The 26,996-nt window shown below is 42.6% G+C and overlaps 1 protein-coding gene across 2 annotated transcripts in view; it reads right to left on the reverse strand.

Moving 5' to 3' along the window:
* The window catches only part of SGMS1 (sphingomyelin synthase 1), a 224,697-nt gene that overhangs the window by 194,587 nt on the left and 3,114 nt on the right, over window positions 1-26,996 (reverse strand). For both annotated transcript variants that reach the window (XM_087824421.1, XM_087824420.1), the window contains exon 2: window positions 2,111-2,206. The gene's annotated coding sequence lies outside the window, so the exon portion shown is untranslated. The remainder of the gene's footprint in view (window positions 1-2,110; window positions 2,207-26,996) is intronic.

A 26,996-nucleotide genomic window follows, 5' to 3' on the forward strand; every position in this document is an offset into this window, starting at 1 on the left:
GGACCACCCGGGACCACCTCCACTGGAACCATAATGAGCATAAAAACCTTGTCTATTCCTCATTTCTGCCGGAGGGTGCCCTGGGTGGGTGAACATAAAAAAATTACCTCCACCTAAGAGAATAAATAAATTGTTGTGTTCCCACATGATGGAATGCTGCAAAGCAATAAAAAGGAGCAATCTATAACTATATGCAACAATATGGAGGAATCTAATACATTGCTGAATGAGAAAAGCCGGACTCAAAAAGTACAATCTGCATATATATGAAAGAGAGAAATAGCAAAATGAATTTATGCTACTAGAAGTCAAGAGAGTAGCCCCATGGAATGGAGTGGTGTCTAGTGTCCAGAAGGAAGCATGAGGCTGCAGTGGTAATATTTTGTTTCCTGATCTGGTGCTGGTTACATGGGTGAGTTCAGTTTGTAAAATTATATTGAGCTGTACACTTAAAATGTGTGTATTTTTTTGTATGTATGTTCTATTTCAATAGAAAGTAAAAAAATTATTACCCCATATCTAAGCGTTCCAGGACCAGAGAGCCAACTGAAGGCCCCATACAGGACCCCACATGCCTTCACTTCACCATCCTTCAAGCCCATGTCTCATATGGAGCCCCACTCAACTCCTCCTCATCTTTTCAAAGTACAACCAGATAGAGGGAAAAAGCCAACTAGACCATTCTGAGATACCTGTAATTCCAGTCACAGCTCCTTCAGAATGTCAGTGTCTTTTGAAGAAATTTTACTGCTGTCACCAACATGCTGTTCTAAATGAGACACGAGAATATAAGAAGTCTCTGATGCCCTAAATGGCTCACTTAAATGGACTTTTTTTAAAATAATGCTCTAAGTGGGCAGGTTTAGTTTATAAACACCTATGAAGAAAGGCTTAGATACTCAGGGACCACTTGAGGAAGAGACCATTAATAAAATGTAACTGAGATTAGAATGTAGAATAGTTGACAACCACCCTGTAAGAATCACAGAGTTGTAATAACTGTGTAATTGATGATAATGTATAATAATCTATAATTATAATCATAGCTGAGCACATCTTTAAGATTTTATGTAAAGTTTCAACTCAGGGAGTCAAATTATGGGCTGAGAATCATTTTGAATCATTTTGACTTTAATATAGTAACCTCAACTTGACATTACCACTCATATTCTTTACAGTCTCCCAATAATTTCAGGTTAAAAAATCAATTAAGACTTTTGCCCAGCTGGGCGTGGCTCAGTACTTGAGCATCAACCTAGGATCCAGGAGATCAAGGCTCGATTCCCGGTCAGGGCACATGCCCAAGTTGAGGGCTCTATCCCCAGTCGGGACAGCGCAAGAGGCAGCCAACCAATGACTCTCTCATCATTGATGTTTCTATCTCCCCCTCTCCCCTCCTCTTTCTGAAATAAATAAAGATATATTTTTTTAAAAATCAATTAAGACTTTTGATCACACTGGATCACAGAGACTGATCTACGTATGAATGCTGATCAGGAAGAAGCAGGCGTAGTAATCAGATCCACTGGCCTAACAATAGTCACCAGCCAAAGTGGGCAGATGGGCGGATCACAAGGACTCTTCAGCACAGTAATCCTCTCCTGCACAGGGCCCATATATGGTGCAAATTCCAATCCTTTTTATTCAGATGTTTCTCATAACAAACAAATTCATATTGCATATCTGTCCACTAAATAAAACACTGTTTAAAGATTTTTTTAAATCTAACTTTATTTATATCAGCTATTAAGGGAGCATAAATTCAAAATTACCTTTTAACAGCAAATTGTAACTGTGTTTAATTAAATTATTTTATGTCACATAGTTTATAAATGTTCTAAAATACCTCTCAGAAAAGAATATCCTTATTTTTAGGAGTCTCATTCCCAAGAATTTAGGATAATGTGTCAGGATGTCTGTAACTTGCACGTTTCAGCAGAAAAGTGTACAAACCTACACACACATACACAAGCGTGTGCACACACAATGTGGCAAAATGCCAACAACTGTTAAACGCAGTGAGTGCGTAGGAACTCCTACACGTTCTTTTAACTTTTCAGTATGTCTGAAAATTTTTATAATACAAAATTGCATAGAAATGTTTATTCACCTTTCAAGTGGATGGCCGGCTTCTTCCTCTTAATCAAAAATGAATGGCTAAATATGCCCAAAGGCACATTCAGGGCTCGTTCATGCTGCCCTCGCCCTGCAAGAACAAGCAAAACAACACGTCATCACCAAAGCTTTGTATTAAGCGAACGCTACTTCACATGAGAAAGTGTTCTCAATGTATGACAAGTCTCTAGATTAAAATGCTACTGTTAACTATTTGTTTTTTAAGAAAGGAAAAAAGTGAAAAGAATGATCCCATCACATACTAAATGTGGGAAACAACTGTTAAGTTCACCCACCCTGCAAACTTCTGGAACAAAGGAATTCCTCAGTAAGTTTCCTTTAATTCACATCGATTTCAGGGCGGTGACATAGCCCAAAGTTCCACTCAAACAAAAACTGGAGCTTCAAGGACCTGAGTTTCGCTCTGGATTTCTGAGACCACACACAGAAGGCATCCACGGGACACTCTCAGAACCACCAGGACTGCCGACCCCCTGGAGTCCTTCCGAGCCAAGGTATTTGGACCCAACTGACTACTATACTCCACTGCAGTACGTGCTATGGGACACAGCGGTACGGTGGCCTGCAAGTCACAGGTCTGCTGCCTGCGACACACCTCATTTTGGCATTTCATCTATTACAGTGGGTCCTCCCCACAGCCCTGTGAGGTAAGCAGAATTTAACGATTCCATTTTCCAGAGCAGGCGGCTAAGTGGCAGAGATGACTTACAAGAGCATTCAACCAGAAAACACCAGAGATGAAATTGCAACATAAGTCTTAAGCTCAGGACTTGTCTCAAACAGGTCATCACCACCCCTTCTCGTTCCCCCACAACACAATGCTCTCCTAAAACCCAACCTCGGAGCGCAAGGGCCAAACACCACATTCACATGCCACTGTGGGATGGAGGGTGCTACAGTCTGTTCCCTGAGAGTACAGATTCAAAATCATTCTTAACAGTGTCACTGGTACTGTAATTTATGATTACCAATTATAGTTTCCTTTTAAACACAATAACCCTATTGTTGACATTTTATTTTATTTTTTCCCCCTTCTTTCTCAAGAAAGCACAGTGTTGGCCAATAGAAGTAAAACCAGCATCACATGGCACCCTTGGTGATTTTTATCTTTACCACAACAAAAGGCAATAAATTGCTGTTCCATTCATTTTTGTAAAATGCAAAATACAGTATAATATAACAGCACAAACAGTGTTCCACCAATAAAGATGGGAGCAGCATTAAAAAAAAAAAAAAGAAAGAAAGAAAGAAACTACAGTCCTGGCCAGTGTTGCTCAGTAGTTAGAGCACTGGCCCACTCACTGAAGGGTGGCAGATTCAATCCTAGGCCCTGGTCAGGGCGGGTGCCAGAGGCAGCCAATTGATGTGTCTACACATTGATATCCTTGTCTCTCTGTGTCTCTCTGTCTGTCTCTCTCTCTCTCTCCCTCCCTCCCTCTCTTCCACTGTCTCTAAAAATCAATGGAAAAAATATGCTCAAGTAAGGATTTTTTTAAAAACAAAAAAAACCCTGCAATTGGGGAGAATGTAGTGTTCCTCTATGATGGCCTAAAGTGGCCTTTCATTGTTGGTCACCAAAATTCTGCACACACAGAGGTTTAGAGGTATCAGTGAACCTGAACCTGTGAAAGTGCTGGCATACAAAAGCCTGAGGAAAGCTAGTCAGGGACTCCTGCACCTGGCTTTCAGTCCTGTCTCCTCCATCCTCAGCTTGAGTAAAACTCCAGAGAACCTCTCCAAGCGGCCTCCAAGCGGCTGGAACACCTATTCACAAGGACACTGCAACCCACAAAAGAGGTAACTTGTGACTCAAGGTACTCAGAAGCCCAGCACTTTCACCCCAGAAACACTCACCAGGAAGCTACACCAGGAGCTATACAAAACCAAGGGAAAACATGATGTACCTTTGGAAACATCAATTTTACTCAAAGTTTTGGTGACAATAAGGAAATGAATCAGTAATTTAAAAGTTGTTCATATTAAAACAAATATGCCTTATGCTGTAGAATATCATGATTGCATGATTTTTTAACTAGAAGTCCTTACTTGCCTAGTTCATTTCCAGCTACACCCTTACATGTGGAGGGAGGGAGGGAGGGGTGGAGTCTCTCTATCATTAAAGTGGTTTTGGGAGAACATGTGAGGTTGGTTGGGATTTTATATCACAGTGAGCCCAGAAAGCTGCCAGTGGTCCTTGGTCTGGAGAATTCTCTTCAAAATCAGCAACCCAGATTTCTGCCAGATCTAGGTCAAGTAGACTTGAAGGCAAGGCACACATCATCCTCTCGCTACACCACACATCCTGGTTTACGTATTCCTGAAGTTCCTCTCTTCATCGCCCTTCCCACCAGCTTCCCCACCCCACGCACACTCCTGTCAGGCAGGCTCCTGCCACTCCGTTACCCAGTTTACAGTGCTGACTTTTCTTCAACCCCACGCTCACTGATAACACATTCAGCACTTACAATAATTTTCATTTACATGGATGGCTGCATCATTACTCAAGAAAAATAAACTTACCAATTTAGTTTGCCTCTAAATACTTTTTATTGAAAAATATATATTAAAAAGTGCATAACCATGGTAGCCAGCCCCAAGGTGGCCCCCAATGATATCGCCTCCAATATTCAAGCTCTTGTGTGGGTCCCCTCCCACATGAATAGAGCTGGTGTGAATAACCAATAGGATGCTCAGGAAACGATGGAGTGACTTAAAGGCTAGGTGAAAGAGCAGCTTCCCTCTCACTCTGTCTTGGGAGGAAAGCTGGCTGCCATGTCGTGAGGACACTCAAGTGCTCTAAAGACAATGCTGAGGAACTGAGACCTCCTGCAACAGCCAAGGGAGGAAGCCTTTTAGGAGCGATCCTAAAGCCCAGCGAAGCCTTCATAGGATGGCTGCTTCAGCTAGTATCTTGACTGCAAGGCCATGCTCAACCCCCAATTACAACCACCCAGCTAAGCTGCTCCTGACTTCCTGGCTCACACAGAAACTATGTGAGATCATAAATGTTTATCTGAGTTTCAAGCTGCTTGTTATACATACATTGATGACTAATATAACAACATCTCAAATGAAAATAAAAAAATAAATCCCATGTACCTAATAGCCAGTTGACGGTGCTGGGTTTAGGTTTGGGTTTGTTTGTTTGTATGTTTGTTTGTTTTTGGGAGCTCTGTGTGCCCCTTCCTGATTAACTCCCCCCCCACACACACACGCTCCCCACTCTCCCACCTCCCAGCACAGATAACCGCAAGCCTGAATTCGGAGCTAATTATTTCTTTGCTCCTCTCTATGATTTTACAACATACTATTCTCAATACATTGTTACATTTTGCCTGGCTGTAAGCCTAATATAAATGAAATAAACTGTATGTATTCTTCTAAGACTTGCCTCTTAAGAGTTTGGGATTCACTCCTGTTGACTCATGTGGCTGTAGAAGATTTTTTACCACTGTATAGTTCTCACTGTATGAACATACGCACAATTTATTGCTCTATTCTGCCGAGGATCATCTGGGGAGTTCTCAGTTTTTTGCTATATGAATAATGCTGCCATTTACATTCTAGTGCTCCTTGCCCAGAGGACCCAGCAAGTTTCTGTAGGGCACATACCTACGAAAGGAGAGCTGGGCTTGGGATCGCAATATTCAGTTCTCCTAAGGAATGTCAAACTGTTTTCCAAAGTGGCTGTGTACAACTGACTCTTAAGCTGCCTTTCTAGTCTCTCTCCAAATAAGAGGCATGCCTGTTTTGCTAATTACCAGCAAAGCTTTCAATCAACAAAGGGAAAGCTTTTCCTATTTGCAGCATCACTACTGCAAATAAATAGTACTCCAAAGCACTGACCCAGACAGCTGGAACAGATTAGCCACAGGACATCAGTACAGACTTCAGAATAATGATGCAGACCGGGGGAGCCAGCACCCAAGACTGCCTACAGGGATAAGTCAAACTGGATTTCTAGACCAACATTAAATTCAGACTGTTTTCCTCTGGGTGGACTCATATCCATGGTCTCATCTTATTGCTGTCTTCTCAGAGGGAGTTGATTATGTCTTTTAAATTTTCACCTATGAAATTTTTATTCACTATACCCAATTTTATGTGTAGTAATGCTACAAAAAATACTTATGCATTCTCTATACAAAAAGGTGTTCTTTTAGATTTAGTTATTTCAATTTCTTAAGTGGCAATAGTAATTTTTATGATAATGTATTGTACTTTGAGTAAAAACAATATCAAACATTATGTTGGCATTAAAAACAAAAAAAATAGAATTTATTTCAGTTGGAGCAGGAAGGACAGAAGAAATATTACTATAAATTTCAAGGAGGTTCATATCATGTCACTGAAAATACAATGGCACTAGATGACCAAAATGAGGTCATTTCAACTCAACCTCTTAAGAGTTCTTTATCTCTTTATAATCATTTATCCCTATGAGGTAGGAACTATTATTATACCCGTTTTACATATGGAGGAAACTGAAGCACAAAAAGCAAGTATGTTGTGCACAGTCACTCAGTTGATAAATGGTAGAACAAGAATTTGAACCCAGGAGATTTACTCCAGAATTCATATTCTTAACCACTCTTCTGGGCAGCTTCTTCAGCCCCCCAAGACCAGCCAGAAGGCCCTGCAATGGTGACAATTATAGTAGCTACCAGCTGCTAAGCATCTACACGATGCCAAGCATTTGTTAAGTGCTCTATTGCATTATTTCTAATCGTCCCCACATCTCTGCAAGGCCTGTATTATTCTCATTTTATAGTTGCAGAAATGTAGGCTCTGGGAGTTTAAGTAACTTGACCAAAATCACATAGGCAATAAAATAAAATGGTGGAGATACCACTTGAACCTTGTCTTTGACTTCATGCTGTCTGAATATATCTTGACTGTAACCTAATTGTTTTGCCCTTGCATTTTCAATCTCACTCTGCCTTCATCTTTGCTGTCAGAAGCCTAGAATTCAATAAAACATGTAGGTGTAGTTTTCCTGCAACAGCCTACTTCAGAGGCTGCAATTTTCAAAATTTAGAACTTCCTGGAAATTAAGAATATGACTGTTGAGTGCCGGTGAGCCATTTATGCAAAGACTTCAGAATTCTAGAATGAAAAGAAACATTTCATTTTTAAAGGATGTAAGACTGTAAAGAATACAACTTAAGGATTAAGATTTTATTGTCACCTTATTAGTTTGTGAATCAGGAAAATAGCTTGAAGTCAATAGTATTCCCAAACTGACCAACTAAAATGTAACAAATCCTTCACCTCTGTCCAGAGCAAGCCCCAGAACACCACCTAATGAGCTTCAACTCTTTCAGCCAAATGAGCCCAGTGAGACATACCACTCTGAGCATTTAACCAGAACTGAAGGAAGATTAGGGAAATTAACAGTTAAAAAGTATACCTGCATGGACCATGAGAAAGAAGATACCTACTAAGAAGGACTCATGGGGGCTAAGTGGGCTCAAATTTAAAACAAGATCCTAGAAGGCATTTTTAAACATGGGCCTCTCATGCAAACTGCACTTGAGGGAGAAGCCTGCACTGAACTGCCGCCTGCACTGTTTCTGCATCTGAGCCAGCCCTTATAAAGGAGTTCCTGGAGTCCTATTTCAACCAATAGGACTGAGGCTTCCCCATCCAATCAGAGCTGCACAATTATATCCCCATCAGCACCTTCACTGACCAATCAGAGTGAGTCCTTCTGGCCAACTGGACCAATCAAACTGACATAATTTGGAGTCCTTATCTTCATGATGATGGACCAATCAGGGACCAGGGGCAGGATTTTCTGTCTATATAAGTCCGCTCCTGCCCTGGCAGGTGTGGCTTAGTTGGTTGGAGTGCCTGGTAAGCCTGAAAGGTGGTGGGTTTGATTCCTTGCCAGGGAACAAACAGGAGGCAAGCGATTGATGTTTCTCTCTCACATGGATGTTTCTCTTTCTCTCACTCTTCTTCTCTCTCGCTATCCTTTTCTCTCTCTAAAATCAATGAAAAACATATCCTTGGGTGAAGATTAAAAAAATTAAAAGTACATAAATTGGCTACTTTCTAGCTCCCAGAGTGCACTTTCCCTTTCTACCAAAGACTGAAGACTGCATTTCTCCAGGTGGGGCTGGAGCTGAAACACCAAAGACAAAATACCCAAGAGGTCTTGCCAGACCAGAGAAAAGGGCACATGGAATAGCACACACTTTCCCTTTCCATCAAAGACTGAAGGCTGGATTTCTCTGGCTGGAGCTGGAGCTGAAACACCAAAGATGAAACACCCAAGAGATCTTGCCAGACCACAGCAGAGACGAGCAAGTGAAGCAGGGCAGGGCAGAACTGAGCTGAGCAGAGCTGTCTAGCCAGAGAGAGGCCTCACCCCAGAACTGCCCCACAGCCATGCTGCCCCACAACCATGCTCTATCACTGTTGAGCTACTTGCACTGAATAAAGTTTCCTTCTTCACCACACCCCAAAAAAGAAAATTGACAGAAGAAGTGGTGTTGGAAAAGTTTTCTGCCTAAATGATGGTCCTGCTGGTTATGAAAGTGGAGAAAGAGCAGATGGCTTCAGCTCAAAGCCTGGTCTCCCACTCACTCACTCTGGGCAAGTTTCTTCACCCCCATCTTCCTTTCTGCACCTGTAAGATGAAGATAATCAGGTGCTCCCATCTAGCACTCAGGCTACCAGTGCCCGTGCCGGATGAGATCATGTCTGTGGAGGCACTTAAGGAGAATACAAATAAAAAGACAAATACAAGATGTCATCACTGCTATTATGAATGGGGGGGGGGGGGGCGGTGGACAATCACATCCCAATTGCCTCTTTCAAGTCAACCATATGCTTCTCTTTGACCATAGCTGAGCTGTTGAGCAGATGCTAGAATGGATACAGACAGAAAGGTGGTGAGAAAAAAATGTGTCTGTCCTCCTGGTTTCAGGATGGTAAAAAAGTTTCTTATCCATTTATATTCTAATCTTTTCTGAGAGCCTCCTATGTGTCAGATGCAATGCCAGGCACTAAGAAGAATGACATTTTAAAAAAAACAAAAGAAGCAGTAGAGGAAAAGGAGGTATGGATGAGTCACTGTTTTTTTCTGTCTTGACTGAGAAGAGGATGGTCTTTTATGAGATACTGGAAGCGCAGATTTGGTGGGCAAGATGAATTCGCTTTGTACTGTGTCACTTGGTACCTGACTTCATGTACAGCAGGTGGCTCTGTATTTGTGACCAACTGAAAGATCACATTTCTCATCATTTAGCTGGCTATTCTGAATTCCCACAGGCAAGAGGACCTCTTAAAACAGAATGGAATGTCTAGGCAAGAACTCACTTCCATGCTCTTAACTTCTTAGTAGCCAAAGCGAGAATGGCCCTCACATGAAGGAGGGTAGGTGGCTTACCCCAGACCAATGCAGCCAGAAAAAGAGGGAACTAAACCTAAATCCAGGGTGGTCAGCTTTTCACCAAGTATGCTACGCTGCTCCCTTAAGGGCCCAGTACTATTAGTAATATGTAATAAGGGCCCAGAAGTCTTGTTCTCTGGCCACTTTATTCTTTTGTGACTCCTTTCTGAGAATAGAGTCCCAGTCACCCTATCCTTCCCAGTTTCAATCCCTAGAAACATGATTCCCACTGCTGAGCTCTGGCTCAACTGTCCTAGTACCCTACAAAGCCCTGCCCCATCTCTGCTCCTTAAAGGTCATTCCAACAGCTACTTCTGATAACCAGCCACTCTGGCTCTGCAAATGCTGGGGGAATATTCTGGTTTCTATAGGAGCTATTTCTGAATTCATTTGTCCTACCTTATATCATGGCATGAAAAGTTCCTCAAGGGCAGTTCTTATTAGCTCACTGGCTGGCTGTACTTGGTATGATACCTGCCCCACCTCAATGACTTCCTTCCTGTGACAGTGTTAGCTCTGGGAAGAAGGGAGGGAAGTGCTGGAGAAGGCAAGCACAGTCCTAGGCTTGAGAGAGCAGTGGACCAGAGAGCAAGGCCCCTGAACTTACCGAGTCCAGTGGAGATAGGATGTTAAAATACACACACACGCACATCAAACACACAAAATATATGATAATATTGGGGGCTGGGTATATATATTCACTATATTATTTTCTATATTTTTCTCTGTTTAAAATATTTTCATAATGAAATGAGAGTAAATAAATGTAATGACTCTAGTCCCTGGGGAAAGAACTCGCTAGTCAAACTGATTCATTTGCAAAGGTTCTAGAGAGAAAATCTTATTTCAATGTATTGTGGTTTTTTAAAATTTATCTTTATTGTTGAAAGTATTAGAGATGTCCCCTTTTGATTATGTTTTTAACATCATGTTCTACAGCTAGCTGAAGAGCAATCAGGGGAAAAGATGGAAATGCACTAATTCAGACAACGTCAGTTCAAGCGAACAATAAAATGAGATCCTTGGTCAGTCTAGCCTTTCCTCATCCACCTCTCATGTCCATGTCCTCTGTAATGGTCAGTGATAAAAGAAAACAACAGGAAAACATAACCACTTTCTAATACAGTTTGACCTTAGGAGAGGAAGCCCTAGCAATGACCGCTACCGTGTACTCCACATCTACAGTGTGGTGGGGACCGACAGACACAATCCCATGACAAATCTGTAAGATGAGCATTATTACCCCATTTTATAGATGAGGAAATGAAGATTCAAACAACTCAAGTAATCTGATCAACATCCCATTCCCGACGACTGGCAGAGCAGGGCACCCAAACCAACTCTGCCGGGAGTCAAAAGCCTTGGTTGTGTTTTCGTTACGCCATGAGGTACGCTTACCAATATCTGACATTCCCGCTCATTCTTTATAAACTTCTGGGCTCCACAAATGAGTGAATCTGATAGAGAAAATCTCTGGCAGGCAGTTCAGTAAATTAAGAAAAAAGAAAAACAGAAATCAGTCTTGAGATATACAGTATCAGAAACAGCACCTCCAAATGTTAGCTCAAGGCAATAAAGAAAATTGAGCGGTAAAGAAAACTAAACTGTACAATCTTTTACAGTTATAAAAGAAACACTGTGTAATTATTTTAAATTGAACAGCCATAACTTTTGAAGGGAACTTAAAGATGCAATTGGCAAAACCTCTGTGAGAAATAAGTTCTTAAAGTCAATTTCAAATACTAGTTATCTTTAAACATGTGTTACTGTAAGGAGCCCACAAAATTTGTCCTCTACATGCAGACAGAAGAATGGGACAAACGAGCGTGTGTGAGCAGGTTGAGATTTTATTATTTACTGAATTTTCACAAATTAAGAATAGCATAACACTTGAAAGACATGCCATTGTTTATTCCAACAGGAGTCACAGTAACTCTTCTGGAAATAAAATACAGATGAGAAAATGAGAAAGGTCGGATTTAACCTATGCATCAGTATTTCTCACCCTAGAGTTTCCTCCTAAAATAGAGGTCTCAGTGCACAGAAGGTCCTGCACTTTCTCCATCACTTCCCCCTCACAGTCTACATTTAAGGGGCTGAAACCGCTCTGACCAGACCTCCCGGACAGGAGGAATTTTTTGAGTCAAAACCAAACAATATAATCACAGCACTCTACCCGCTTGCTGGACCCCATCCCCCACCACCTTACCTCTAAGAAAGGGGACTGTCCCCTGGCCTGAGCCTGCACAACTCTACCGGCTTGCTGGACCCCATCCCCAACCACCCTACCTCTAAGAAAGGGGACTGTCCCCTGGCCTGAGCCTGCACATGCCCGGCTGCTCTGCACCGGCTGAGGGCTGAGCCTTACACATTTACATGTACAAATCAGGCGGAGGTGCCAGGGAAGGAGTCCGAGAAGAAGCCACTGGGAAGACAGAAGGACCAGAAGTGGAGAGAGCCTGGAAGACTCGGCGAGGGAAAGGAAATGAAAGAGGGGGGATCCCAGGACAGCAGAGGAGGGGGAAGCAGCAGCATTCAGTGCCCGAGGATCAGGAGTAATGCGAATGAGCACTCTCAATGGGGCAGTCAGGGCAGATGCAGATTAAAGGGACTCAGTAGAAGATACTGAGTATAAACAGCCTGGAGACGATTGCTTATGTTCCCCTTATGATCAAAACCTCCTCCAGAGCGGGCCCTGCTTTCCCCCAACACACCCAGCAGCAGCAAAGACACAGAGCACTAAGTATCGCTGGCCCATCAGTGGCACACAGGCGGGACGCCGCATCTCTGCCAAGCTCTCAGCACCACCTCCGACAACCACAACTATGGCTTACCTGAGGGCCACAAGGCAGCGCATTCTACACCTTTGAAATCACACTTCCACTCACCCACCAAACGCATAACTTAAACCAGATTTCCACTGTAAACTGGAAGTTGTTTGCCTAGAAAGCTGATGCAGTGCCAGGTTAGTGAGCTGCATATCTAGAACGAATTCTGATGAGAATTTTACCAGCTAAGACTAAGTTGAGGAACCAACCCTATGGTCAGTTTTTCCCTCTTGAGGTACTGACAGGCAAGGGCTGTCAGAGCAAAAGATACGAAAACACCAGGCTGTTTTCCAAGAACCCTCACAGGCCTCACTCAAGGTTGCTGCCAAGTTCACTGGTGAGACTGCTCTGAAGTGCTGTGAAACTGCTCTCTTGACCTCAGGCAAATACTAATGCTTTCAGCTGAACACTGATGGAAGTGCTTGGATGTTTTCATGTGAGTGAGGCAGGCATTTCCTTGACTAAACTTGGATATGGCAGCCCTCTAATAAAACTGACCACAAGAAAAGATATGGTTTGTTGTTTTTTTGAAAGCCTATTTAAAGATGTTTGACTTGAACAGATTTATAGCAGTATTATTCACAACAGTCAAAAGGTAGAAGAAACCCAAGTGTCCACCAATGACTAAATGAGTAAAATGTGGTATATTCATGCAATGGAATAGCATAAAATCCTTTTTTGCAACAGGATAGACAAACCTGGAAAACATTATGCTGAGTGAAATAAGCCAGACACAAAAGGACAAATACTGTATGATTCCACTTATATGAGGCCTAGAATTGTCAAATTTACAGACAAAGAAAATAGAAGAGTTGGCTGCCAGGACTGAAGGAAAGGGGGATGGAAAGTTATTATTTAACAGGTACAAAGTTTCAGCTTGAGGTGATGAAAAAATTCTGAAGATGGATGGTGGTCACAACAATGTCAATATATTTAAGGCCACTGAATTGTACTCTTAAAATTGGTTAAAATGATCAATTTTATGTTACGTGTATTTTACTAATTAAAATAAATAAAAAATGCTTGTACTTTTTAAAAGCAGATTAGGTTAAAAACATTCTCAGTCATATCTTAGAAATATTATATCTTAAACCTATACAAATAAAATATATATTTCTATGTATATTTAAGGATTCATCAAAACTGTCTTCAGTTTCCAAACTTGGCCAAACTCCAATGGTTTCAATCTGAAAGCCAAAGAACAGAGTGCCATCTTGAAACATTGTTTCTGGAGTCCCTGACCTGGTGCATGATCAATGATTGCACCACATCAGCATGGCAACGTCAGCAATAGGAACAAGGCACACTGTTCAAATATTTACTGGCAACAGCTGAAGATTCAGTTCCAAAAATTGGTGAATATTCTGGATATATCTCAGAACAAAAATCTCCCCACAGGACCCCCACAGGTGGCACCCCTCTGTGACACCCAAGGGATTTTGTCATGTACTTAATATGAGATATTCAAAGATGGGATGGGATGGCTAGTTATTAGATATTTGAAAAAGTGGCTTGAATAAAAGAAAATTCTAACCCTGTACTTTGCAGATAACAGCATGGACAGAGCACGCTTATTAACAATATCAAAGAGCGTGATAACAACCATGGTTAAGTTACTTGGGGAAATTAGTCGATAGTAAGAAATGAAGGTTCCTTAGGAGAGCAGACATTTCTCACATATCACATCTGTAAAGACTGTCCTGTCATTCCTCTCCAAGGTACATGCTGAAAGTGGTGAGCAGGCAGTGAAAGCCAAGATGCAGATGGAGATCTGGAAAACAGCTTTGTTATCTTGAAAGCTCATTACACTGCTCCACGGCCACACTTCCAGAGCCAAGGCTCATTTTTCTCTCAACTGGTTCTGAGCAGCAGTATCTATCCAGCATCACAAATGTTCACCGGACTGATCGTATGTGCTAAGAAATTAAGTTCCTGTGCCACATGCCAAGCTCTGACTATGTTAATAACACTGTACTAATTTTTGTACATTTTCAGATTTATACTTGTATCCCAGAAATCAATTCTAGAACAGTGAGATTTAGCTTTGGCAATTCTACTCCTTTTAACATTCCGTCTTTCAGCATTCGATCAAAATGTTTATTGGTACACATCCTATATTTATAGAAAAAGATCGGAGAGGTATATATCAAAATAATAGTGGTTATCTATGGGTGATAAGACTATGAATGGTATTCTTTTTACTTGTATATTTTCTAAATAGAGAAAGATGGGTAGGGGAGAAATGGAGGGGAAAGGATAAGAGGGGAAGGAGGTGTGGAGGGGAGGAAAGAAAAAGAAGTTTTTCTAAAAAAAAAAACTAAACAGGTTAAAGGCAAATGCAGAGCCAGCACAGGCTGTACACTGAACAGTCAGCACAGGCTGTACACTGCCAGACTCCAAGGATCGCCATTCACAGACTCTGACGTCAGTGGTGTCCCTGGCCATTCTATCCCTCATCAATGTCCAGCTCAAACCTGCTCTCCCCAGTAAATGCCTCTGCGAACACTTCAGCCACAATTCCTTGAGTCCCCTTCACTAGTACAGACAGCTTTTAATCACACTGCCTTGTCATTAGGCCATCTCTCAGCTGTCCTCTCTGGAGTGGAGCTCTCGAGAGCAGAGCCCCGCAACTCCTTCCTCTTTAGACCCTGAGAGCCTGACACGGCCTGAGAGCACACAGCAGAAGCACACCCAATTTATCGAAGAGCACACTTTCACAAACTTGCCAAATGGTGCCAACGGCATTTCTGCTTTATCTCATTACTATGGCCACACTACCAAAGACAGTCGTTAATTTCTTCTTCCTCAAGAAAGCCCCTTTGCCTTTGAAAGAATTAACCTTTATTCCACCTTTGCGGGGTCACCAATTTGAAATGCCTACGGTTTTAAAGTATATCTGCCTGGAAGAGCTATTCCTATGGTGACCAGGAGAAGCCACAGCTGTGCCTAGTGGAAAAGATGCCCATAGAAAATAAGAACACCCAGATTCTAATCCAGGCCTTGCTGGGCTCCAGGAAGGAATTTAAACCAGATGACATCTAAGATTAAAGCACCACTCCACATGGCTGCACACACCACAGACAAAGTAAGTCAGAGGCCCAAGACTCAGAACAACATGAGGTCCAAGAGAGGTGACAATGAACAACAAGAGGCAATTCCAGGTGAGCTTGTGATAAGGCTTGGCAAAGCACAGAAGCTGGAAAATCAGCAGGACTATCCCCCACTCCTAAAACAACTGTGCTACCACCACCACCCCTTTCCACCAGAGTCTTGCACTGTGCTGGGAAGAAAGGAAGACTGTTCAACAGTAGGGCATTTTCATTAGACATCTTAATGACTTACTTCAGGCTTTCTAGAACATCCGTGATTTCAGATCAGGGATGTAGCCACAACAGGGATACAGGGAAACCTCATCAGATTTCACAGAAGGTCCAACTACCTGTTAAGGAGTCATTCTCTTTGTAGTCCTCCTATAAGTACTTATAAAACTTTTTATGAGAAAGTCAATATGGCTTAGCTACTTCCCTTGTAGACTATAAGCTTGTTAAGGGCAGGAACTATATCTGCTTAGCTCATCACTATGTCACCAGTTACCAGCAGGGCACCTGGCTCATAGTAGGCACCCAACCAGTATATCCTGAATAGTTTATTTTTTTTTTTTTACAAAAGCAGTACAGCCCTGACTGGGTAGCTCAGTTGGTTAGAGCTTTGTCCCAATATGCTAAGGTTGTGGATTCGATTCCCAGTCAGAACACATACAAGAATCAACAAATGAATGCATCAATAAGTGGAACAGCAAGTCAATGTTTCTCTATTTTTCTTTCTTTCTCTCTCTTCCTCCCTCTCTCTCTAAAATCAATAAATTTTTAAAAAGCAGTACATATCACCCAGCCGGGCGTGGCTCAGTGGTTGAGCATCGACCTAGGATCCAGAAGATCGAGGTTCAAGTCCCGGTCAGGGCACATGCTCGGGTTCTGGCCTCAATCCCCATTTGGGGGCATGCAAGAGGCAGCCGATCAATGACTCTCTCATCATTGATGTTTCTCTCTCTCTCCCTCTCCCTTCCTCTCTCTGAAGTCAATAAAGATATATTTTTAAAAACACACACACAAAAAAGTACATATCATTTTGCACAAAACAATGTTTTTAGAAGAATGTTTTATGTGAGCATTCTTCTAGATATTATTTTTAAGTGTTGCCTAGTATTCCATTGTGCAGCATACATAATTTAATTAATCCCCTATTGCTGGATTTAGGTTTCCAACTTCTCACTGTGATAAAACAGCTCTGGGATGAATAACCATCTGAATTATTTCTTAAAACTCCCAGGAGCAGAACTGCTGGATCAAGTAGTGTGTAAGCATCTACACCACGCCTCTTAAAAGCTGCCCTCCATACCCTTATCATGAAGGACAACTGATACTAACTTTATTATTTAGGTAAACTACTGCAGACTTCTCAAGCAGAAGAATCTCCTAAAACAGATGTCTTTGACATCCACAACCAAAGTCCTAACCTGTTCTCTCTAGACCTATTTTTGGTGCCATCAGACCCAGAAATCGGAGAAGCAGCATCTGCTCAAGTGGTCTTCTGCTCTCCTCCCAGAGCTCAACGTCCTTTTCTTGCTTCGTTCAGAACAAAACCACACTGTAGCGGCACCCCCACACACACTCCCTTCTCCCACTAAGCTCGTTGGTCTTCCGTGACGCCAGCTAAACCATTCGGCTTCTCTCAGTTCCTCAGAGGAATGTCTGAGCCTGTCCCACCCATAAGTCACAGAAATGTCAAGTCTCCTATAACTGCTTTGAGGCTCTGTGTGTGTGTCTGCCTCCTGCCTTTAGGCAGTCACTTCTCATCAGTTCCTCTAAAAGTGGGAAATGCAGCAATAAAGACCCTCAATGGCACAATTTTAACTTTTATTCACTTTCATAAAAATGAACCTTTCAGAGATCTTCCAAGTGAATTTAATGGAAGTTTTAAACACTCTCCCCAGAAAAATGCACACACCTAAAATGATAAATTTTATTTCAGTGGCTTTGTGAAACCCATCCAAGGACCCCAAAAGGAACCCATGGGCCACTGATAATGCCTTCAAACAAATGGCCAGAAGGAGGCTTGAGAAATTCCTAAGTGTTCTCACCATGCTGTCTCTGTTTCTAAAATCAAAGGGAGGGGAAAAGCAGGCCATGTTCAGGGCCCTATGGAAACTTGGAATGCTGCCCAGCACAACTGCTGGTAACTCTGTAGAGCCTCTCAGAGTAACTCAGGTATCACTACTCGAAAAGCAGCAGTAAAGCAAACGTCAAATTACTGACCTTGTGAATGGGTGGCAGAGCCCTTAGGAGGCACGGGTGAGGCTGTGCCTCCTGACCACCTGGCATGCTCCATATTCAGTGACTTGATTATTGCGTCTGTCTCATTACCAAGAACACTCCATGCGGGGGAAGCCTTTGCTTGGTTCACACTTATACTGTATTCTTAGCCTCGTCCAAGGCAATGCTACTGGTTCCAGTGGTTTGGAAGGTTCAGGAAGAGACTGAGGCCATTGTGAAAAGACTCCCATAAGAGCAACGGCAGGCAGGAGACATTCCATGCACTTGGGATCTGATGGTAAGGACAGTGAACTAACAGCCAGGGGGGACAGGGACAGGCTCTGGGATCAGGCACAAACACAAGAGAAGGGACTACAGTCTGCATGGTGAAAATCTCAACAACACATGGCCACAAAGTTAGGTGCAAACGGACAGTACCAGTGCATTAACTCCATGTTTCACTCATGGTGCATCTAGTCCAATGAGTGGGCAACACGCCCCAGAAGGAGCAGAAAGGAAACCAGCACTCCCTCCTGCTCAGACAGAGTCGCTGGGCCACCTTCTGCTGCCACTTCCCAAGGTCACCTCAACAACTGCAGGATGCTGCCCTGCACAACGCAGGCACACGCCAAGGGCTTTCACTCGACAACACTGTGATTGCGTATTTATTATTCCCATTTCACATGAGAAAGAGCCAATGCCCCAGGAAGACACTCACACCTGTCCCCACTTGCTCCCTCTTAATCTCAGGTTACCAGGGCAGCCTGGCTTGGGCTGAAGGCCATGGATTCCCCCACGCAGGGCGTTTCTTTTCCGACACCCTTTCGGTCCCCTGGCTTTTCCTCCAGCATGCCAGGCACCGAAGCTCCAGCTCTCCTCCCCTCTCCACCCGTCTGAGCACCTTCACCAGCCACTGCCCTGCCTGTCCTCACACATTTTCCCCTCCCCTCCTCACTTTCTCAGGAGAAATAAACTCCTTTTCTCTTTGGGCCTCAGGAACATCCGAACCCCCATCCCCTGTTCAGACATCTGCCCAAACTGTCAGCCTGTGTTTCTCAGGACAGCAAAATATTTCCAGCATCCCATCAGCTGCTATTTCTCTCCCCTTCCTGACTTCTCCAGCCTCTGCTAGCACCAGGAGGGGGGCATCCCCTTCAGCCAACCCTTCCCACCTCCTTAGGGGATAGTGTTCTTGAGGTCTGTTCACCACCCTGCCCTCAGGACCTCTATCTCCTCTCCTAACCCTTCACTAAACCTGTGACTCGGGAGCTCCATTCCTAACTTAAGCATCAGCCACCCACCTGGCTTAGCTGTAGAGCCCCCACACCACCCCATAACCTGAAATTAATCATCACATCCCTTATAATCTGTCCTTATATAACATTAGTTACAACATCCTTTGTGGATTCACATAGTATGTCTTTTAAACTTTTAAAAGACTATCCCACATTTTACACTATTAGCAGAACCAGCCTGCCAGGAGGAGTATCAGTCACCACGTGGAAAATACAAACAGCAAAGAATCAACCACTCATGGCTCATTCTATGAAGTGGTTTGTACACCCAACTAAATAGGACTGGGGAAGGAAATTTCAAAATATGATACTTTTTTATTAACAGAATGATAAACGGCTGATGACTGGAGTTCAGTAGACATTCTTGTCAGGTGTCCCACAATCACAGAACTCATGGAGTCTGGGGACTAGATGGCTAGGGGTCAGCTAATCCAAACTCTCCATTTACAGATAAGGAAACAGACCAAGTCTGCCAAGGTCACGGCTTGGCACGTGTGCCTTCGCTTGCATGTTGTTTATAAGGGTATTAAGGAAGGAAAGGGGAAAGGGAAAGGGGGGAGAAAAGGGGAAAGGGAGGAAAAGAGAAGACAAAGAAAACGAGAAAAGCAAACCACTGAAAACAAATTTGAAAGCAGAATTTAGCACTTTACCAGAAATTGAGGGGTAATAAAATAAAACTTTGTTTTTAATAAAATCTTTCTTTAAAAAGCTGATTTACCTTAAAGATATAAAGTTATTAATTTCCAGGTTTTACATTCCTAGGATGTAGCCAAAATTTAGCCTCATTTTTTAGAGACAAAACTGTCAAGTACTCCCTACAGCTTCCTACGTGGTTTTGAAATGCAGTCCCAGTTCCCAATTCCCCTTTGCTGGCTGACCACTTACAGCACACATCTTCTAGACTCCTCTCTGCTGTGGGAGTTACCTCACTAAAAGTGGAAACCCCCAAAACAAAACAAAAACAAAAAATACCAGTTCCAGCTATAGTAACCTAGGGTATCATTTACCTTCTCACGTATGCCGTTACATAGGGGACCTGGAGCAGGTGACCTTCTCTGTCCAGCGTCCAGCCCATCCCTACCCCCAGGAGGCTTGCTGTGTAGCTACCACACTGAACTCACTCTGTGGTGATGGCCTTTATTTGTGGACATGTCTGGTGCTCCTCCCCTCCCTTGCCCCCCCGCCCCCAAGCCCTCAAGGGCCCATACCCTATCTCACTCATCTCTGGGTCTCAAGGCTTAACAGGGCGTCTAGCCCATAGCGGGCCCTTAGCACATGTTTATACTGCTGTAAACTCCAGGCTATAAAAAGACCAGACTTGAGAACATCTGCATATGTGAACAGGCCTCTCTGGCCTCCCCAGTTTTTCCTTAGCACCCCCATCCCCTCTGCCCAGACACATCCTCTCACCAAGCAAAGGAGCTCTCCCTGACTGCCAGGGGCACAGGAGACACCAAAGTTTCTTCCCAAAGGCAACTTATCTGTATGTTCTCCTCTGACTGAATTCAAAGACCCGATTTCCTCCAAAGCCTGGGACTGCATTTCCTCCAAAACCTTTCAATTCTAAAATGTTCTCATTCAAGTTTTATGTGTAGCATTGTTCAGGAGGGAAATGCAGCCTCAATTGCAAAACAGAAAACTTGTGTTATAATAACAGCAATTCACACTTCTTGAGGGCTTCCCGTGTGTAGGCGCTGTGCTAAGCTTGGACATAGGGGCTACTTTACCTCACAGCAGCTGGAGATGGGTACACAGCCCTTTCCTTTCCTTTCCTTTCCTTCCCTTTCCTTTTCTCCTAAGTGCCTTCCTGCAGACAGTTTTCTACTACAATTAACCCAGTCAAGTAAGATTATCTCCCACCTCTTCACTGTCAGACTACATATCTTCATACATTTTCTCTGTGCCTAAATTTTCCCAAAAGCTAAGTTGGTGGACACAAAGCTTTTCTGTGCCTATGGCAGTGAGTGGGGAGGGTGAAAAATAACAAAATAAAAACAAATCAGGGCATTTCCTAAGATGAGATTCATGAGCTGGCCCTTTATGCTTCCAATGAGCTTTGACTTGCATTTCCAAATTTTCTCTCCACCCTGCATTACTATCCACCTTGGCAGTGTCAGAAACACTGGTAGGGATAGAAAGCAAATTTCTACTCTGCACTGGCTCAGACATTTCTCTGCTGGCCTAAATAAACAGGGCCATGTGAGTTCAGTTTTTATTTCATGAGGTGGAAAGTATTTTAAATTTCTGAATCTGAAACCATCTCACCTGATTGTAACTAGACGTAGAAGCAGCTGGCTCCTCACTGAGTATTGCTCATGACAGTTCTCAGAGTGGTCTCTAGGCCAGCAGCAGCAGCAGCAGCAGGGAACATGTTAGAGGAATCAGCTACCAGGTGCCACCCCAAGCTACTTGCCTCAGAACCTCTGGTGGGGGTTCGCCCAGCAGAAGGTGTTTTTCACAGGCCTCCAGGTGATTGTGATACCTGCTGAAATTTGAGAACCACCAGCTTAGGCTGATAAACATCCAAGGTCATGGGAATGCCCTGCTGGGCTACCCTGTGTTTCAAGACTCTTCAAAATCATGTCTCTCCAGCAACAGCACCCACTCTGGTAATTTTTGCCAACTGGCAAAGGCCCTCAAACACTAAATTCCATCTCGGTACTCCTTTCTTAGGCAAATTACTTGTGCCCCACTCTCCTCAGCTCTAAAAAGTAGGTAATAATATCTACCTCATAGGATTGTCACAAGGGTCAAGGGCCTTGCAGGTGGTTAGCCCTCAACAAATGTGAATCCTATGATTATACCTGTCTACTCAAAACTAGAAATACAGCAAAATAAAACTTGCTTCCTGCATGCTAACCACCTGACCTCTTCTATCCAGTCCTTCCAGAGCCCTGACTGAGGGCGTCCAGGACCCACAGAGATAGCCCGTTGCCGACTAGCATTTACTTGCTTAGTCTACAACCTGAGCCCCTACCACATGCCTGGCAATGTGCAGAGAAAGCCCACTCCACAAGGCTGTGCCTCCAACAGGTCTTTCTGGGCAAAAGCCATCCAACTCTGGGGCATAAACCTTACATACCTACCCCAATAAGATATAAGAGAAACACAATGAATATTAACAAAAGTAGTCATAAGAACAGCTAAAATCTACAGGGTGTCCCCAAAAAAATGTATACACACCCTTAACAGCTGATAGCTCAATTTTGAAAATGAAATGTATTTTAATAAACACTGCCTTTATAATTATTCCAAGTGTGTGTATACATTTTGGGGGGACACCCTATATATTGTGATTACCTTGTGCCAGGAACTAAATGCCTGACAAGTGTTAATTTACTTAGTTCTCACAACAACCCTGTGAGGTACCTGCTGTTACTGCACCCACACTTGAGGGTTAGGGAACTGAGGTACAAAGGGTGTAAACCTAACTTGCCTAAGGTCCCACAGCTCCTAAAGAGTAATGACAAGATCTGTCTCCTCTAGCTCCAGGGTCAGTGCTCTTAACCACTGTACTACAAGACAGCTATTAGTTATCTAGGCATCTATTAGCCACTTGTTATCACTGATCCCAAAGCAATGACTTTTAAGATACTTAAATTTAGGGACAAAATCCACTGTCACAAGGTTCAATACTAGGCCCTCAAAGTCCTGGCAGAAATGCTAATTATACTTGGTTCCACCAGTCCCTCCCCCAATCTAATTCTACCCAAATCAAGTCAAAACTCTCATAGAGCAGCACTTCTCTCTTTCTCCTAACTCCCCTGACATCACACCACTTAACCCCTAATTATACACCATCTGTCACACAGAGTTCTGTGTCTTTTCTTCCCCACTGGATTGTAAAATTCTTTGGAATTACCCATACTTTCCATGAAGCTCCACAAAACTAGATAGGAGCACAGGCTGCATAGGTAGACTTAGGGAGTGGTACAAGGTTAATTAATTGGCTTATTCGCCTTGCTTTTGTGGCTCTTCGTTATCAATCCCTAAGAAGCAGAATAAAAGTATGAAGTTCATGCTAGCCAAAGCCAGCATTAGGGAAGGCATTACACCAACATTCACTGAGCAGCAACTGTTTCAAGATCTGCACTCCCTGCCTCTCCTACATTACTTCATTTAAAGCCCTCAGCAGCCTCCTAGGTGAGGCTTATTGGGATTCAGTTTGAGTAAGGAAGGACCTGGGGCTATAGAAGGTGAGTAACTTGCCCAATGTCACTCAAGGCTGGTGAATGGAAAAACAACACTGAAACAAGATCTGTCCCCAAAGCCCCTACCTGCTTTCTTCTGAGGTTCAGACTAAGAAGCCCAGACCCAAATTCTCCTCAAAGAAACATATTTCCTTTGTAAAAAAATACTATGAGAGAGAAAATTTTAAACTCTATTAAAAAGCCATTTTTTAAAAATGGGATGACAACCATGATCATGGAAAGAATTCCAGTATTAGCACAGAAAGGTGTCAATTCTCCCCTTTTGGGATTATACACTCAGTGCAATGCCAGTTACATTTTCAGGAATTTGTTGAGAACTTGACAAGCATTGCAAAAGGTATACGGAAGAACAAAGGTCCACATATAACCAAGGTCTGGGAAAGAGGAGCAAATGAGGAGCTCACCCTGCCATGTAAGACACACTGCAAAGCTATAATAATAAAAATAATTTGGCATATAAACAGACAGGACTGGAACAGAAGAGAGAACTCAAAAGCAGACCCCCATGAAGAATCTCAAAATCAATGTGTTGAGTTTAATGTGAACAGAGTTTCAATCTGGGGTGAGGGAAAAAGTCCTGGAGATTTATGGTGGTGATGGTTGCACAACAATGTGAATGTACTTAATGCCTCTGAATTATACACTTAAAAATGGTTAAATGGTAAATTTGTTATATCTATTTGGCCACAATTTTTTTTTAAATATTTTTTAAATCTGTATGTTGAGTGAAAGGAATCAGACACACAAAAAGTACCCTATCTGATGGTTCCATTTATATAAAATTCTAGAAAACGCAAACGAATCTATAGTTTGCATTTATATATATAGAAAGCAGACCAGTTACCCAACACTGGGGACAAAGAGACGGATGGGAGGCAAAGAGGCCCAGAGGAAGCTCTGGGTAATGAAAATGCCTTGTATCTTGGTTGTGGGGGTTTCACAGGTATGTACATTTGTCAAACTGTACACTTTAAATGGATGTAGTTTACCATATGTAAAGTGAAATAGACTAGTGTGTGCATGAGGGAACCTGATGTATGATAAAGGATGGTCCACATACAAAAAATATTAGGAAAAGAATGCACTGTGTAATAAATGATTTGGGAAAAGCTGGCTCACAAAATGGAAAGGAAAAAAACAAACCTGGATTCCGTATCTTTTTTTTAAGTTTTTTTCTTTTAAGTTTTTTTCTTAATATATCTTTATTGATTTCAGAGAGGAAGGGAGAGAGAGAGATAGAAACATCAGTGATGAGTCATTGATCGGCTGCCTCCTGCACACCCTGACTGGGGATTGAGCCCAAAACCCCAGCATGTGCCCTGACTGGGAATCCAACTGCGATCTCCTGGATCCTAGGTCGATGCTCAACTGCTGAGCCACGCCGGCTAGGCTGATTCCTTCTTTATGCCATAGATGAAGATAAACCTCAAAGAGATGAAAGCCCTCATTGTGAAAGGTAACTAGGAAGCTGACAGAACAAAATATAGAGTATCTTTGTGATCTTGGAGAAGGAAGAATCTTAAGACTTCTAAAGTGGAATATAAGGCAAAAAATTAATGGATTCGAGCTGTATCAAAACTAAAAATTTCTGACAATTACCACTGACAAAGTTAACAGATGGCAGAATGGGATTTGTATCTAGAATATGCAAAAAAAAATTAGCAAATCAATGCATTAGAAAAACAGACTAAAGCTGGTCAACGATGCTGTAATAGCTAACAAATATATTAAAAGACGCTCAATTTCACTAGTAAACTCACATTGAAACAAAATGCCACTTTATAGCCATCGAATATTGGTAAAATTAGAAAAATGGTTAATATCCACCACTAGCAAGGATGTGGGGAATCAGAAGCCCTTATGCACTGATGGGGGAATGTCCACCAAATCAGCAACAACGGAGAATAACTTGGTACTATTTAGTAAAAACGGGTGTGCCTGTTCTCTTGTATCTAACCATCCCACTCCTCAATATATACCCTTAGAGTAGAGGTTCTCAAACTTTCCCCTCCATCAGAATCCCCAGGCTGGGCATGTTAAAATACAAATTGATGGACCTGCCCCCAGGGTTTCTGATTCAGGAGGTCTACATTGGGGCCCGAGAATCCACAACAGTTCCCAGGCGATGCTGCTGCTGCTGGGTGTGGACCACTTTGAGAACCACTACCCTAGAGATATCCTCGCAAGCACTGTTAAGAGACTGACACAGGATGTTCATCAAAGCTTTGCTCCCAGTAGCAGGACTGGAGGCGAGCTAAGCGTCCATCACTAGGGATATGGGTAAGTAAAAGCTAGCAGGTGCACAGCAGGCCAACCATACAAAGCAGCAATCACAGCGATGCACTAGATAAATCTACACTAACATAGATCTCACAAATAAAATGTTGAATTAAAGCCTTTCGACTTTTCTAAATATCTAAAAGTTTCCATAATAAAAAGTTTTAATGTTGAATGAAAAAGAAACCGAATGAAATCACAGAACAGTACCACTTAATGTAAATTGAAAACATGCACAAAATAACATGACATCTTTAACAAAGATACAGATATACCTAAGAACATAACCAACACATAAGAAAAGGCTCCTCTGGAGGAGAGGGAAATGGGAGTGGGAAGAAAGAGGCATTGCACAGGGAGAAAATCTTGTGCCACCCCTGAGCAATGTTCACCAACCCCTCAACAGAAGGGGGGAATGAGTTCAACTTGTGCTTACTGATTATCAGGTGTCTTTGGGACATCCCGCACTTACTGATTATCAGGTGTCTTTGGGACATCCCCGTAGACATTCTAGTAATACAGTGCCGGGTAAGTTTTAAATCAATATTAATCCAATCCCTTCATTCTATTGGCCCCCAAATTTCCCTCTTCCTCATTTCCATGCATTTCATAATTCAACAAGTCTGGCTTTCTCCATCCAGCCTCTCCAACTTAGAATATAACTGTATTTGGAGATGGGGCCTTTAAAGAGATAATTAAGGTCAAATGAGGTCACACGGGTGAACCTAATCCAATGGGACTCTTATCCCTATAAGAGAAAGAGACACAGGGATTCAGGTACACAGAGGAAAGGCCATGTGAGGACACGTGAGAACATTCATTTCTGTTATTTAAGCAAAACTAAACAAACAAACAAACACCAAAGCTATCTCTAAATGTTCACTCTACTGCACTGACATACAATGGTTACTTCAGTTAAAGCCCCAGCTTGCCTGAGAGAAGAAAGGGGGATCTTTTTGAAATAAAGAGGTGATTTCAGGCCCTCAGAATCCAACTGCTACTGAGCCCTGGAATTTCCCTCTTTGACATACTAGTATTTAAAAAGAAGCTGGTGTTCTTGGCTTTTGGCAAAAGGGATGTGTGTCTACCTCTGTGTCTGTGTCTCTTTTCAGTGTGTCTGTAGATCTGTCTGTGTCTGTGTGTAGTATGTTATTTGTGGAGATAAAGAGAACATGGGAAGAGAGCAGGGCACTCCAGAGAATGGAGACTGAGCTATACTTGTTGATCAGCCATTCAGTTCATTTGTACTGAAACAAGAAGTCACAGTTACAAAACCAAGCCATCTTCCTGTCCCCACTAGCCCTTCCCCTTTCTTCACTCTCCCCTCACATACAATACTACTTCCCAACCCCCACATCCAAATGGGCTGATCCAAAATATGGTCCTCTGGTGATTACGTAGCTTATTAAAGTAATAAACTTCACAGCCCAAATTCTTGGAATGTGATGGTAGATGATAAACGACCATTTATATTCCTCACCAACAGCCTTTATCAGAAACTCCAAAATCCTTAAGAACAGGAATGCCATACAGATCCT

This window comes from Miniopterus natalensis, chromosome 14 (genome assembly GCF_054644295.1).
Source record: "Miniopterus natalensis isolate mMinNat1 chromosome 14, mMinNat1.hap1, whole genome shotgun sequence".
Lineage (NCBI taxonomy): Eukaryota > Metazoa > Chordata > Mammalia > Chiroptera > Miniopteridae > Miniopterus > Miniopterus natalensis.